Here is a 15,633-nt window from a genome sequence, read left to right as displayed (position 1 = left end):
TCTGCTGGAGATGGCACCATCCTTTGAACACAAGTGAAGAATCCATCTATGACTTCAACATCAAATAAGAAACCACAAGAGTAAGCAAATGCGGGGTTCAGGTAGATCCTTGCAGCATGAATGGGACGATGGAGTGTATTGTTCCATCGTTCATCAATCACTTCCCATAGGAGGAGTTGTTTCTGAAACCCCTCATCCCCCTTATCATCATAGTAGGTCCGAATGGATTCTTTGGCCCTATCCATGGCCTCATACAAGTAGCCCATTGCGGGCTTGTCTCCATCAACTAATCAAAGAACCTTTACCAAAGGTTCAATAATGCTGCACACCTCTTGCACTCCCGCCCAGAAGCTTTCTTGGTATGAAACTAATCTGCATATGGCCTCTCCCTCTGGTTTGCGGCTAAATGCCAAAGCACGCCACTCATCTGAAAGAAACATTCTCTTCACATCCCACATAGAATTCAAGAGGGATTGAAGAGATATGAAACTGGTGGCAAATCGTGTAATGGCAGGGCGCACCAACTCCTTGTTGTTGGTGAATGTTCTCATCAAATGAAGCACAAATGCATGATTATATATAAATTTTGTAATTCTTTTTGATGAGTCAACAATATCCTTGACAAAAGGAATTTTTTCTATGTCCTCCAACATCAAATCAATGTAGTGTGCAGCACAAGGTGTCCAAAATAAGGTAGGATGCCTCTCCATAAGCATCTTGCCAGCAACAACATAATTTGCAGCATTGTTCGTTATGACTTGGACAACATGTTCTTGACCCACCTCCAAAATGAACACATCCAACAAATCACACAATAACCGTGCTTCTTTGATATGTGTAGATGCATCAATAGATTTCATAAACATTGTCCCCTTGGGACAATTAACCAAGAAGTTTATAAGGCTTCTACCTTTTTGATCAGTCCAACCATCTGAAATCACAGTGCATCACGTGTGTGCCCATGATGCCCTAAACTCCTCCAATCTCTTGGTGCATTCAACCTTTTCATTTTGAAGAATGCGCCCTCTAAAGGCATCATAAGAAGGGACTTTGTACCCTGGGCCAACAACTGCAATAGTATCAGCTACAGGCTCCTCCAATCTCTTGGTGCATTCAACCTTTTCATTTTGAAGAATGCGCCCTCTAAAGGCATCATAAGAAGAGACTTTGTACCCTGGGCCAACAACTGCAATAGTATCAGTTGTGGGCTGGAAAAATGGATTGTTTCTTGCAACGCTGAAAGGAATATCACTCCAAAGAAGAAACTTGCCCAACAACTTGTCAACTTCTTTTTTCTCCTTTTTTAATAATTGAAGAGATAGATGGTTGTGAACTAGGTGTGGTTCTAGGAACAAAATATGATGAGGTAGCTACAGGGTTGGTTGTAGATACTGATGCTGAAGTAGAACCAGTACCACTCTCATGTTCACCTCTCAATCCTGACACTCTACTCCCAGTCCTTGCTAGTTGACTATTTAGTGCTGACTTGGACAATTTGGTTTGCTCTATTTCTTCCAATGATCTGAGGGCTCTTCAGATGATTTTTGGATTTGTATTTGTGCAAGGCCCTACGTCATGTCCAAGGATTTATGTAAGGTGATACTTTAATCTGTATACCCCTCTATCATATGATGCCTACATAACTTGCAAGTCAAGTTTGATCTGTCAAACCCTCCATCAGGTTCACCAAATTCCCATAGCGGGTGCAATTTACTTGGCCTGTTTGTAACTTTGTCGAATTCTTGAGTTTTAATGTAAGATGAAGTTTGAAGTCAAACCTAGGGCACAAGAAGAATTGCAAGTTAAAAAAATAAAAATAAGATTTACATACAACACATTGAATTTCTGACCAAAAAAACCTCAAATCAATGCAACAATAATGGAAAAAATACACATTCAAACCCAAGCAAAAATGATGTAAAAAACTAGGGCACAAACATAAATTAAACTTATAAATCTAACAATCAAGTTTTTGCATTTTTGACCAAAATGAACGCTCTCCACTATATGTAACAAAAATGAAAAAAAAAACCACAATCAAATCCACTCAAAAATATTGAAAATAAATGGGTTATAGAAACCCAAGCAAAAACAAGAAAAAACAAAAAAAAAACAAAAAAAAGGGTCAAATTTGATGCCCATACCTAGAAACCACGCTTTGCTGAAGAAACTTGGTCCAAACTCGGATTTTTGTTGCTTGGGATGCTAAATTCCTTCACTTTTCTCCTCTCTTGCCCTTGTAGATGACTTCTTCTCCTCCCCACCTCTCAATCTTGCCCTTTGTCTAAAAAAATGACAAAAAAAAAACTCAAAATCACACTTTTAAACTCGCTGTTTCCACCTTTCACGATTTTTTGGGATGGGATCTGATTAAATCGGTGCAACGGAAAAGTCGCGATTTAATCGCGATGTTCGCAACATTGCATATAACCAAAATAACCTCGTTTGCGTTTCATCTTTCAACCAAAAATACATCAACAAACAGGATCTAGATGACCTCTAACATCCAAAAAACTTCATGCTACAACAAATACCTATAGATCATCAAAATCATTGCATATATTGAGATCTTCATCTAATATCACTAAGTATTAAAATAAGATAGATAAAGCTTAATATGTCAAGTCAAGATTTGTTTGAATGATGGGTACATTTTTACTAGGGTCATGATAGACGAGTTCAACAATCAATGCCACTAACTCTTGGTGCTCTTGATTAAATGCTAGTTCCATACCCTCGTACATGACACAATCCAGTGGAAACGTTGTAATCCCCCTAGTTCCGAAATCCTAAAAACTATTAAGTCTATTGGATTTTGAGTGGGATCTAAAATTCTACTTTCTCCATATGAATCCATTGAGGTTGGCAGTGGGAATCAATTTCAAACATTCTGAAACAATTAATGGTAATATTAAAAAGTAAAGTTAAAGGATGAAAATCTTTTACTTTAAGAACTTAACATTAACATTAATTGCATGGCAATAGTAGGGACGCAAGCTTGAATTTTAGGCTGCGCCATTCATAAATTATTGTTGCTTTTCAAAGATATTTGTATTTGGAATGTCCCTGGTCACATTGCATGGAACTAACCAGTTTGGTGAAAAAAACACTGGTACTAAACCGACCTATTCTGGTTTTGTGCCACTGGCAGACTGATTTAGGATTCAAACCAGTTGGACCAGCCAATTCCGCCAGTTTTAGATAACACTGATCACAGTTTGTGAAAATCTGATTAGTGATATGTGTGTTTAATGATCTTCTTTAGAATAAAATGATGAGAAGACAATCAAGATTGAGTGCATTGCCCTCGGGGCAAATGGAGTCAAACTGTCAATGCAATACTTGGTGAAGGAGCTTGTAATTCTAAGGATAAATCAGCAAGTTATGTTACAAATAAATGGCACTACTTAATTCAACCACATTGATGCAAAGAACTATTGATAAACCCATTAGGGAGATCTATCATTTTCAGCTCAAAACCAACTAGCATATGATGCAATTAATGAATATAAATGATCAGCAACAACCATCAAATAAGAGTGAACAACAACCTTAAATCTTCATTGGCAAACATTGATTACATCAAGGGATAAGGAGGTCACAAATACCTCTCCAAAATGTCCTTCTCTAGCATCCAAAACGGACCACAAAAAGTATGTAACAGATATGGAGATAGAGTTATATATATATAAAATTTGATATGACAGCCCAAACATCAATGTGATTTACACTCCAACAAAAGATAACATAATTCACCAAGCTTTTCCTCCTTTTAACATTCAAATATTTAGATTCAGGTTAACTTTCTCCTCATATGCATTTGGAATGCATAAATATATTCCAACTGAGCCAAGGAACTAAAATTTTGGGATTGGATTCTATACAGAGATTACACTGTGATTATAGTTTATGGATCAGAAGTCAAACACTACAGATTCCCTATCCTAATAACCCCTAGGCTATTTTATTTACAGTATGCCAGGCAGATACTTAGCGTAGATGAACTGCATTTTTGTCTCAAACATCAAAAACTCCATTTTTCATTACTCTTTGAGTTTGCATTCTATTATTCAATACCTCAAAAGCATCAGATGATGTTCAAAGTCTTTTTGGAACCTATGGTTTTGAAAAAGATTATATTTGGAGGTATGATCTTTGTCATATCATTTTAAACCTAAGATCATCTTTTGAATCTGTTACTGATCAAATCAACAATGTTGCGAAGGTCCGTAAATAATCTCCAACAACTCTGTTACAAGATCAATGCCTTATGTGGAGTCAAAAGGGGGTTGGTGTTTACTTTGTACTTGCTTCCTAGTTGTAAAATTTGTCACTGAAGCTGTAGAATTCTAAACAACAAATCTTAGTAGCCAAAACTCAATAAACATAAAGCATATGATTCATGGATTTTGGTCTACTCTAAAATCCTAACCAGATATGGAAAGGTATTTCAATTTAAGTGACTGGTAGAGGAGAGAGAGCTGAAAACAACTTGCTGTCCTGTTTGACAGACTTTAATGTTTGCATAAAATGCATGGACAACAACCTGATTTAATTCAACAACCACCCAAATAGGGTTAAAAGACTCATAGAGGGTTAGTCAAGGAGCGGAATGGTCAGAGGATTTATGTATAGGCTTCTTAGAGCGTCACCTCCACCAAAAGTGTTTGAAAACTCAATTTCTAGTTGACTAGAAATTGAATTTTAGAATTCTGGGTTAAATAAATATATGTTTGTGCACCCAAGAAATTCCAGATTTGATTTTTGCTATTAATATTGGTTGTAAATTGAATAAAAATGGTTGTAAATGATGCCATATGAATTTTGAAATAATTTAGAGCTATTTGCTAAGTTCTAGGTATGATAACTTGGAAGCTTTTAGAATTTGTCGTAAGTGGCTATGAATTGCAAATCCAGTTAAGTACAACTTTATAAACTTGTAGATTTGCAACACAAATGGCTAGATACAAGTGTAAAATATAGAGTAATAGGGATTTGTATCAGATCTTGATTAGATCTAACAATTATGACATTTTTTCTCAAGATTATAACTTGCTAACTGGATGTAAAATAAAATTCAACAAGCGATTTTCCTAAACTAACTGCAGAAAATAAAAAAATTGAGATATTTTACAATTTTGTGTGCAATAATTCCTATGCCTTTAGAGTCTCACCTCTTTCTAGCGTGTGATGTTTCCGTTCTCCTAAGTTGCTATAGATGGCTTTGATCAAGGGAATGTGTTTGGTCCTTCCGGAATGGCCCCCACTTTTTCATAATTTTGTTGAAGATTTTCGAATGCCCTTAGGAGTGACCTTTTCTCTTAGTGGCGTCTCTACCCTTTGTCTTCTGTGTGCGGCATAATTCAAAATGACGAAGAATAATGAAGCCTTCTCATGAAATAATCCAAAGCCTTGGCTTGATTCTACCTGCAAAAAAAAGGTGGGGTTCTCCCCTTGTTTTATTCCACCTAGCTATGTAGTTCCTCAATGGCAAAGGACGTTAGTCTTTGGATGATTTTACTTGTCAACAATAAGAATTAGAATTATAATTCCCAATACATATAGCAAGAAAAGGAAATATAGCAAAACCCACTCAGTCAATGCACAGAAAATTATGCAAGAGTTTGTAATGAAAAAAAACTCTTTATTTGTGATGGCACTTGTTTTAAATGAACATCAACAATTTGCAAATGAGGAGAGCCTAGCCTTCATAAATTTTTTCTAATGGCTAGTTAACGATCAGTTTTACTCTTCCTCAATAAAATAGTTACTAGTTATCTACTTTTTGGAGACTTGATAAATTAATTCATAAAATATTACAATATAATTTTTACTTCACCCACTAGGAGGTTGACTTAGACAAATTTCCATAATTTGGCCCAAGATTCCCTTTGCTCGTGGTCCATTGTGTTGATTTTTTAAGTGCAATATGTTGGTCAAAGTTGTCATTGATGTCAATATGGCATTGTTGGAGATGGCAAATGTCCTAACCCTTGTGATGGATGAATAACCCTTTTGTGATGTTACCCTAACCCTAGCTCTATCTAAACAATGGATAGCTCTAGATTATTGGTGCTTAATGTTCATCATAAAGCCCTAGCCCTAAATTCTTGATGCAAGCCCTAGAACTAATGCCATGATGCCCTAGATTTGTTGAAAGATGCCCTAAAACTAATAAGCTTGAAGGCCTAAGTCTATGAAGAAGGAGCCCTAACATTGTTCAAAACATAAAATACTAATGATGACAATTTACAAAATATAATTTTATTGATGGAAAAATGACTTCATTTAAGGATGGAATTGGCATTGGCTCGTAGAAGACATTGAGCTCCTTCCAATGAGCTATTACACGCCTTCTAACTCCTCTTAGATTGAGAGAAAATGATTTTTCAAGTTGAAACATAATAATTTTTGACTGTTGGCCGACATGAGCCTACTTGTGCAAGTCGGCCTCACCTCCAAGGGTCATGTCTTTTTGTTGAAGGGCAAAATTTGTATAAATACAAGTCTGAAATCATCATTCCAACTATCCAACTCGGTGAAGAATTTAGAGAGGAGGCATAAACGCAGCAACGAAGCCGAGAAGGACATTGAAGAATAAGTTTGGGCAAAGTTTTGTATTGGGTTATTCTTCCAGCTCAGACTACAAGAACAGTGGTTTGGATTTGTGGCAGCCACCTATGGAGAAACTAAGACTGTCTCCTGTGATAGGTACAATCACTACCTCAGACTTGTGGAGGATCTAAGGACAGTCAAACCTGTGGACAGTTATTCTTCCAGCGCGGACTACAGAACTAAGAGAACAATCCTTTTCTATACCTCAACTACAAATTATTGAAGGCTTGACTGTTGGAAAGGCTTGGACCTCTGAGAAATAAGCTCGAACCTAACTCGGATCTGTGGAGGCCTTGTTACAGATTTTTTGGAGCCTCAGCTACAAGCCTCAGACCTGTGGGAGACCGGATATGTGGACATTGTAGAGGCTCGGACCTGTGATGGGGACAATCACATATCTCGGACCTGTGACATGACCTTGGAGCTCGGACCAGTGATATTACAGTCCGGAACAGAGGACAGTTTTTTGTTGTTAGAACCTCGGATCTGATGAACAATAAGCTCGGATTTATGGAGGAATAATTCTAGGGCTCGATGCTTGGATTTGTGAAGTAACAGTGAAGTATTAAGCCTCAGACCTGTGATCACTAGCTCAGTACATTGGACCTGTGATAATCACTTATGAGGCTCATTGAAGCTAGGTCTTTTGGAGAAATTTATGTGGAGATCTCATTACAGACCTACATTGATTTCATTGCAGACTTTTTGAGACATTTTTGGAGTAGCATACCTCAGTTGGAGGAGCAACCCATTGATATCATTTGGAGCACCTTTTGAAGTACTGTTTGGAGCCCATCTCTTGGACTTTTGGGCAGCGTTGTAGTGCCTTGCAAAAGACATTCTTGAAGTCTCCTTGGAAAGACATTTTTGGAGCAAAATTGTAGAAGACCCTGTAGCAGAAAACCTAGCACTATTTCTGGGTTTGACTTGAGACCAAAAGTAAAGTGGAGATGAGCATCTATGGGCTGCATATAACAGACTTTTGGAAGACCTCCTACTAACCTTGTTGAGGAACCGTTGTGAAGACACTTTGAGGGATTCTTGAAGACATTTGGAAGACTTGTAGAAGTTGATCCTGAAGGCCCCCTTGGAGATCATGATGCTTTGTTGAAGGCCCTCATAATGTGACCTTGGAGAAATTGTTTGGGTAAAGATGAAGAACTGTGGTGACAACTTCTGAGAAGATAAAGTTGTCATTGATGAGCTAAGTGCTTTGGAGATCGATTGAGAGCATTGTTGAAGGTGAAGATTTTGTCAGGGCTGGTTGCAGAAGATATTAGGAGCCTTGAAGAACCGTTGAATTCATGTTGAAGTTCTAAAGCAGTGGGTTGGAGCCCTAGAGGATAGGAGTCCTCAAGAAGATTAAGTTGGAGCCTGTACCAGTGAGAGGGTTGGAGCCCTAGAGGTTGGTGCCTCATAAACACAAGGTTGGAGCCTTGGGGAAGATAGGGTTAGAGCCCTAAAGGTTGGAGCCTTGGGGAAGATATGGTTGGAGCCTCGTGAAGTCCAAGTCGGTGCTTGGCAAAGTACAGGTTGGAGCCGTAAACATTAATTGTACTTGATTTATTGTAAAGTAGAGGATTGAAGTCCTTGATATTTCTGATTAATAAAATCATTTATTCTATATTGTTGATTTTGTGTTCTGGTTATAAGTGATCTAAAAACTGGTAAAATAACTATTGTAAAAGAAATACTGATTCACCCCCCCTCAATATTTCCAACTATTGGTATCAAAGCTAGTGCCTTCACTCAAAGCCTAACAGCTTGAAGGTTGATCCTTAGAACACAAATGGCAAAGGCAAGGAAGAAGGCTTTAAAACTCGTCGAATATGTCACCTCCCTAGTGGATAATTAAATTGGGAAAGCTCCATTGTTTAATGGAAACTTTGATATATGGAAGGCAAGAATGAAGATTTTTTTGATGATTCAAGGTTTTGAAGTCTGGGAATCAGTGATTACTGAAAGCACGATGGAAGAAGAATCCAACGAATACAATGCAAGAGCGATAAAAGAAATCTTGAGTGGGCTAGAAGATCCTATAAAGGCCAAAGTGGAAAAATGTTCATCGACAAAAGGTATGTGGAATAAACTTCAAGATTTTCACTCAAAAGGAGCATTGACCATGACCTCTAATCAAGAAAATGATGAAAAGCAAGAAGGAAATCCAGAATCCATAAAGGAAGCTGAAAACAAGAGTGAAGACATCAAGGCCAAGGAAGACCTAGAAGATGAAGAAAATAAAGAAGACCTTACAAAAGATTTCAAGGCAAAACTTGTAGCTGCCCTAGAAGAGATAAGTAGTTTGAAAAAGGAAAATGAGGAGCTCAAGAAGCAAGCACAAGATGGTGACCATGACCTTGACAAGACAAGGAAGGAAGTTGACATTTTCAAGCTTCAAGTACAAGAAAGAGATGAGGAGCTCACCAAGCTAAAGGAGGAATTGCATCAAAACAAGAAAAGGCATCATGAAGAAGTCATATCCATGACAAATCAATTAGATAAAGCAAAGAAAAGGGAAGAAACTTTGTCAAGCCATCTTGAACAAAGACATGAAGACTTGAACAAACTTGAAGGAAAAATTGGTCAATACAAGGAAGAGGTCTCCTCCCTTAAATCTCAACTAGAAGAAGCAAAGAAACAAGCACAAGGAGCTGAAAAGGTGATGGAAGCTTTGGCACTCCTAGAAGGACAAGTCGATGAAGCAGAAAAGGAAAGAAATTCCATGACATGTCAACTTGAAGAAAAGGATGAAGATATCTCCAAATTAAAATCAGATGTCACCTCACTTAAGGCCCAATCATGTGAAGCAACAAGGATGAAGGAAGAAATGGAGAACCATCTAGCAAAAAAGGTTGAAGAATGCAAGATGATGAAATAAGAAATTGATCTCCTAAGGAAAGAAATTGATCATCTGAACAAAAGTCTAAAGAGCTCTCAAACCCTAGATAACATCCTAAGTCATCAAAGATCTCCTCTTGATAAATCAGGTCTTGGTTATGTAGGTGAACCCTCAAATAGAAATGATGCAAACCCTAATACTTCAAACAACAAGGATGTGGAGAAGCTTGGAAGAAATATTGATGCCCCCAGTTCCAACAAAAGCAAGGAGAAGAGTTAAGATGACATTGGAAGAAACCCTACTCCAAGAAGATATGCAGATGGTGCCAAAAATGCAAGAGGTAATAAATTTGCTCAAAGAATCCCAAGACATAATAACTTTAGAACTACATCAAGGCAATCTCCATCTGCTAGGTACCAAAGTATATTGTTTGGTTATTGCTATTCTTGTACAAATTTTGGACACATGGCAAAGGATTGTAGGGCATACCACAAGGACAAATATAATGGTCTATATCAGCTCCCGAGAAGCAACTTTGCAAGAAAAAGTTATGATTTCTCATTCATGAGCAAGATGGAGTGCTTCAAATGTCATAACATTGGACATATGGCTCGTGATTGTAGCTTGACTTGGGTCCCTAAACAAGCTAAAAAGACGACCACCAAGCAAGAAGTTTAACCAAGCTATAGCTAGCCATTGCCATCTTTGATTTCGAAAAATTCGACGTGGCATAGATTTCTCTCCTTAAACTGCATATTCTGGGACCAAGTTGCCTTTGTGACCACTCAGACCATTTTGCATTAGGAACCATGAATTGCCTTGGCAAACATGAAGTGTTAAATGGGATTTCTATGATGTGAAAGTTGTCATGAGGATTACTGCACCAATGCCAAGGTCACCTACATACTTGAAAAGACTCTAACTATGTGGAATGACATGGGTGCACCTTGATGCGGGTTGGACTAGCTCGTACACTAGTGACAACACCTTCAAAGTGAAGGCTCCCATAAAGCAATAAGTCCTCAAGAGAGTCCACCAAAAGCCATCCAATCTGATTAAGGATGAGAGTGCTTAGGTGAAGCTTTCAAGGGACAGGGCACAATGCTACCAAACAACTAAATATAAACTCAAACTGACAAGAAACAACTCTAGGATGCTTAATACAAGGCCTCACAAGGTTTTTACATGGCTTTTGAATTGTGACATTGGGCTTACAATGGTGATGAATGGTGCTCTAAACAATGTATGTACCCCTGCTGACAAGAGGGGTAATGGGATCTAAGGCCTATCTTTATGAGGAAAAACTAGATGTGGAGAAATTGAGATATAAAAATAGCTAAGTCACCTGACACGGGGACATGGGACATGCGAGACACACAAATTCAAGTGTCTGACATGGGTCATGTAGACCCCATGGAAAAAGACACGTAGGACACGTTATATCTATATATATATATATATATATATATATATATATATATATATAAAATACTAAATAGATATTTCAATGATTTCATATTACACAAATTCTCATTCATAATACAAATTTAGACATAGATCTAGATTCTACATTGTAAATTTGTAAGTTGTAACATTATGCATACATATTACAAATACAATCGTGACAGATTCATCAATGATCCAATAGGAGAAAGACAAGAAACTTCAGTTTTCGCATTAACTCATCAAAATCAAAATGCCTTACATAGGTATTGAGTTTTGAGGACTCCTGACTAGCAATGCTAATGGCAAATAGAAATAGCAAATACAAAACAACTACAAGGTAGTAGGTAGCTCATCAATCATCATCATCAAAATCAACATCACTGTCATGGTCACCACTGCTCTCCTTTGCATCCTCCTCATCTATATCCAATCTAATCTCTGCATCTGATGGTGTGGAGGATGACCCCTCAAGAGTATCACCATCATCAAAAGTGATAGGCTCTAGCGCTTGCTCATTAAGATCCAAGTTGGTCAATGCCAACTCAACACGTTGCCCAAATCCATATCATCAGGAAACACATCCAACATCTTTGTCTTTCCCTTCAACCACTCATCCCTTTGCTTGTAAATAAAATGAAGGTTGGTGTGCACATACACCTTTGTCTTTGCCCTGGATTGCTCAAGCTTTCTCTTTTTCACACTATACAAATTCCCACATGTGCTCCAATTCCTCTCGCAACAAGAGGATGAAGTAACTTGAGAGAGGAGCCTCATGGATAACTGCTGTAGAGGAGGGCATGTTGCCCCATGAGTTTCCCACCAAGAATAGGGATTCCTAGCCCCCCTGTCTCTAATCATATCATAGCCTGCAAATCGCCTAGTGCTAGTGGAAAACTCTGCAAAGGCGTCCTCTGCCTCATCAAGGGATGATCTATCCTGAAATATCTGCCTCAATGCATCCTTCCTCCCCTGTGAAATTTCACCATCCATGTGAGGAGGGAATCTACAGGAAGGTCCACCATTCAACCACTCATGGCTACAATATTTTGGATTCAATGAGTTGGCCAAACAATGCAAAGGTGTGCAATTCTAGTCCCACCTACTGATAAGAATATCGTGTACGGTGGTGAAGAAGGCGTCTGATGATTTCTCATACTCAGGGCACTCACTCTATAAAATAATAGTCCTCATAGACTCAATCATGGAATCCCTTCCCTCATAAACCTCTCGTAGGATGGGTTGGTATGTATCTGCAAATTGTAGCAAAGCAATGATAGGGTCCATGATCTTAATAGTGAGATCTACCCTCTCCCATCAAGCATCATCTAACACTGTGTCCTTCGTTGGAATTTCTAAGTTGAATCTGTTAGAAATTCTTCATGTACTATCTAGTTTATTTCTTCCTACTTGTTTAATTACTTAACAAGTTATTTACCATGTAAATACTGAAAATAAACACAAGTACAATATCAACATCTACAAATCATCAACTGAAAGAAAACAAGCACACAAGTGACACCATTATTTTTGGACCAATGTCCCCGGAAAAACCCAATGCGGAAAAACCGGTGCCGCTATTTAGAGGGTTTTATTATTATGCAGTTTTCAGAATACAACTAGGGTGCCAGAAATGGTTCAACCAATAGAGAATGCCCTCGGCAGTAGTACCTCTCCTTGGAGACAGACATTCCGGCTGATCAATCAACGGATGAACAATCCCACAGTAACAATTGTAGCTCCCACTGCTCTCCGTCACTCTGATAAGGACCGCGTCACCCTACTCGGCTCACCAGCACCCAGTCTGTCCCACAAAATCCTTCTAGCGCTGCCTCTTGGCCCTACGTCAGCTGTGCTAGCCTATGTGTCAACTTCTGGAGCTTCTGCGTCAGCCCCTAGATCCTCTGCGTCTCACACGCTAGCCTCTCCTGGCCCTTCGCAGCTCGTCGCTGACTCTGTGTAGCACCCAACTGCCTCTGCGTCAACCTCTCTGGGCTTTGCGCTGTCTCTCTGGTACCAACTCTACCTCTCTACTATGTATTCACTGCCCCTCGCTGTTGATCACTGATTCTATATCTCTTAGCAAACCTCGCTCTAGAGAATAGAATGACTGATCACTCTGGTGTATTCTCCAATTGACCCTCAAGCCTCCTCTTATACTTTTCTTGTTGGTCCATCAATGGGCGAGATTAAATCTCTAATCAATGGCTAAGATTAGATTTGGCTTGATCCATGACTTTTGGATCATTCTAACCCAGTTTTATATTAATACCCATTAATAGTTTATTTTTCCCAAGTTTAGATTTAAGAACTCCACTGAAAATATTAATTATTTTAATATCTCCCAAATGGGTTAGAATCTGCCCAAACCATTTCTGGGTCTTGGAGATCTCATGTGCTTTAGCCTCTCCACCAATTTTCATGGCTAGAGCACATCCGATGCTACCCCAAATCAACACTCCCTCTTAGCGAGGACTGTGCTCTAGTAATACTCCACACTGAGCATCACTTTGATTATCCAGCACCGGTCCCTGTGTTGATGCTAGGCCTCCTCGCCCAACATCCTCTGCACTACTGCATCCTGTACTGTTGCCCATGGCCCTGCCACTGCCACTGCTGCATCTGTACGACAGCTCCCTCTGCATCCGTGCTGCTGCTGGTCCATCCTCCCAGCATTGCATCTGCACTGCATCCCCTCTCATCATGCTGCATCATGCTGCCCATAACACTACCACTGCTAACTGCTGCACTACAACTTAGTTACTGAGAAGTGAGTAACTGATCCACCCAACTCTGACATCCCTGTTAGGCTAGAGACATTCTCGTTGCTGAAGCTCCCTCCACCGCTAACAAGTGCTCCCTCTACTGACCTCTGTGCTGCTGCAACAACTCTCTACATCTCGCACCATTGCACACCTCTTTGTGCCATCCTGCACTGGTGCAACACTCTCGTGCCTCTCGCATTGTTGTAGCTTGCTAGCCTCGCGCTGTCCTGGGATTCTTGCACTGTAGCACTCTCTGCCGTTTCCTCCACATCCGTCTCTATCGATATCCGCCAGTCCTATTACTCCTCTTTGGGGTTCCCGTAGCAAGGTATAATCCAAGAGGTTGGGTACCTCAACGATCCTGCCCCTCATCGCTTGTAGTCTTTCTGACTACAACTCGATGTCTCCCCACTTCTTCTCAAGTGGCACATGAGCACTCATGGCACAATCGTCCTCCTCCTCGACTTCTTTCTCCGCCTTTGCAGGTGCTGCCTTCGAGTTTGAAGCCTCTCCCTTGCTCTTCTTTCTAAGACACTGGTTCGCAAAATGACCCAGTTCCCCACAAGGGAAGCACTTGACCTTGGAGAGGTCCTTCTTCTTCCTCTTCTCCTGCTTTCCCGTAGATGCTAGAGCCGCATCCTCTTCTTCCTCTTTGATTTTGACTCCTTTGCCGCTACTCCCCGCCTTGGTTAGCCGTCTGATTGCTTCTTGACGAAGAGCCGCCCACAGTTCTTCCCAATCTGAAAGAATCGTCTTGTTCAGTATGCTTTGGACCAATGTTGCGAAAATCACGATCGGGAATAAACCGACGAGGGGAAAAAATCGGAAAATACAAAAATATTCATTTTTTTTCAATTTTTTTAATATCTAAGGCATCTACAACATAAAATAAATACATTGACACATAAATATGATAAAAGAACTAATATATAAGATGTGTAATATCATTTCTAGTGCTACATCACACATAATAGTGAATCGTGTCGTAGATAGTAAGTCCCGACTTCTGAGTCCCAACTCAGCCTCAAAATATCAACAAAAAATATAATAATGTATCTCATATCATGAATCATAATGTTATATACAATGAAATGAACCAAATAACTAATACTACTGATTTCCTCTGCCCCTCTTGCGAGAAAATGCAATAGCTTTCTCTTTCCCTCTAGATGTAGATGTCGGTCGAGTTGGCAGTGGATTCAAGACCCATAAATGGTTTGGGTAGATTCTAATCGGTTTGGGAGATATTAAAACAATTAATATTTTTAATGGAGTTCCGAAGTCTAAACTTAGGAAAAATAAAATATTAATGGGTATTAATACAAAACTATGTTAGAAGGTTTCAAAATTCATGGATCAAGCCAAATCTAATATTAGCCGTTGATTAGACATTTAATCTCGGCCGTTGGAGGACCAACGGGAAAAGTATAAGAAGAGGCTTGAGGGTCAGTTGGAGAACACGCTACGGGAGACTAGTAAGTTCGATTTCTAGAGCGGGGTTAGTTGAGAAATTCAAACTAGTGGTCTAGAGAGTAGCAGGAGGCAGCAAATACGGAACAGAGAGTCGGGAACAACACCAGGGGAACAACGCAGAGGTTGGAGAGGCAAACGTAGAGCCTCTTAGACAAACCCAAAGGTTGCAGACTGCGCAGTCACTGGAGGGCCTGCGTGGCTGACGCAGAGAGGCAGGGGCTGACGTAGATTGTCTGGGAGCTACCTAGAGGTCATCCAGGCTGACACTGAGACTGGAGGAAGTGTTGAAGAAGTTTCTCTCTGTTGGGTAAGCCAGTTTGGCACACAGTTGTACTGAAGAATTGCTGGATAATAAAATCCTCCCTTGCTACATTGGTTTTCCCACATTGGGTTTTTCCGGGGACTGATTGTCCAAAATATTGTGTCGATGTGTTAATTCTTGTGCATGTGTTTGTTTCTATATTATGATGTGATATCTGCAGCATAATTTATTTAATG

At 39.5% G+C, this 15,633-nt stretch overlaps 1 protein-coding gene across 1 annotated transcript in view; it reads left to right on the top strand.

The window, feature by feature from the left end:
* The window catches only part of LOC149192354 (uncharacterized), a 257,294-nt gene that overhangs the window by 58,372 nt on the left and 183,289 nt on the right, over positions 1–15,633 (top strand). The window lies entirely within an intron of this gene.

Source organism: Pinus tabuliformis, chromosome 2_2 (genome assembly GCF_031772625.1).
Source record: "Pinus tabuliformis cultivar Carrire ecotype Pingquan chromosome 2_2, CPIR1, whole genome shotgun sequence".
Lineage (NCBI taxonomy): Eukaryota > Viridiplantae > Streptophyta > Pinopsida > Pinales > Pinaceae > Pinus > Pinus tabuliformis.
This window is presented reverse-complemented; position numbering and strand designations above follow the sequence as displayed.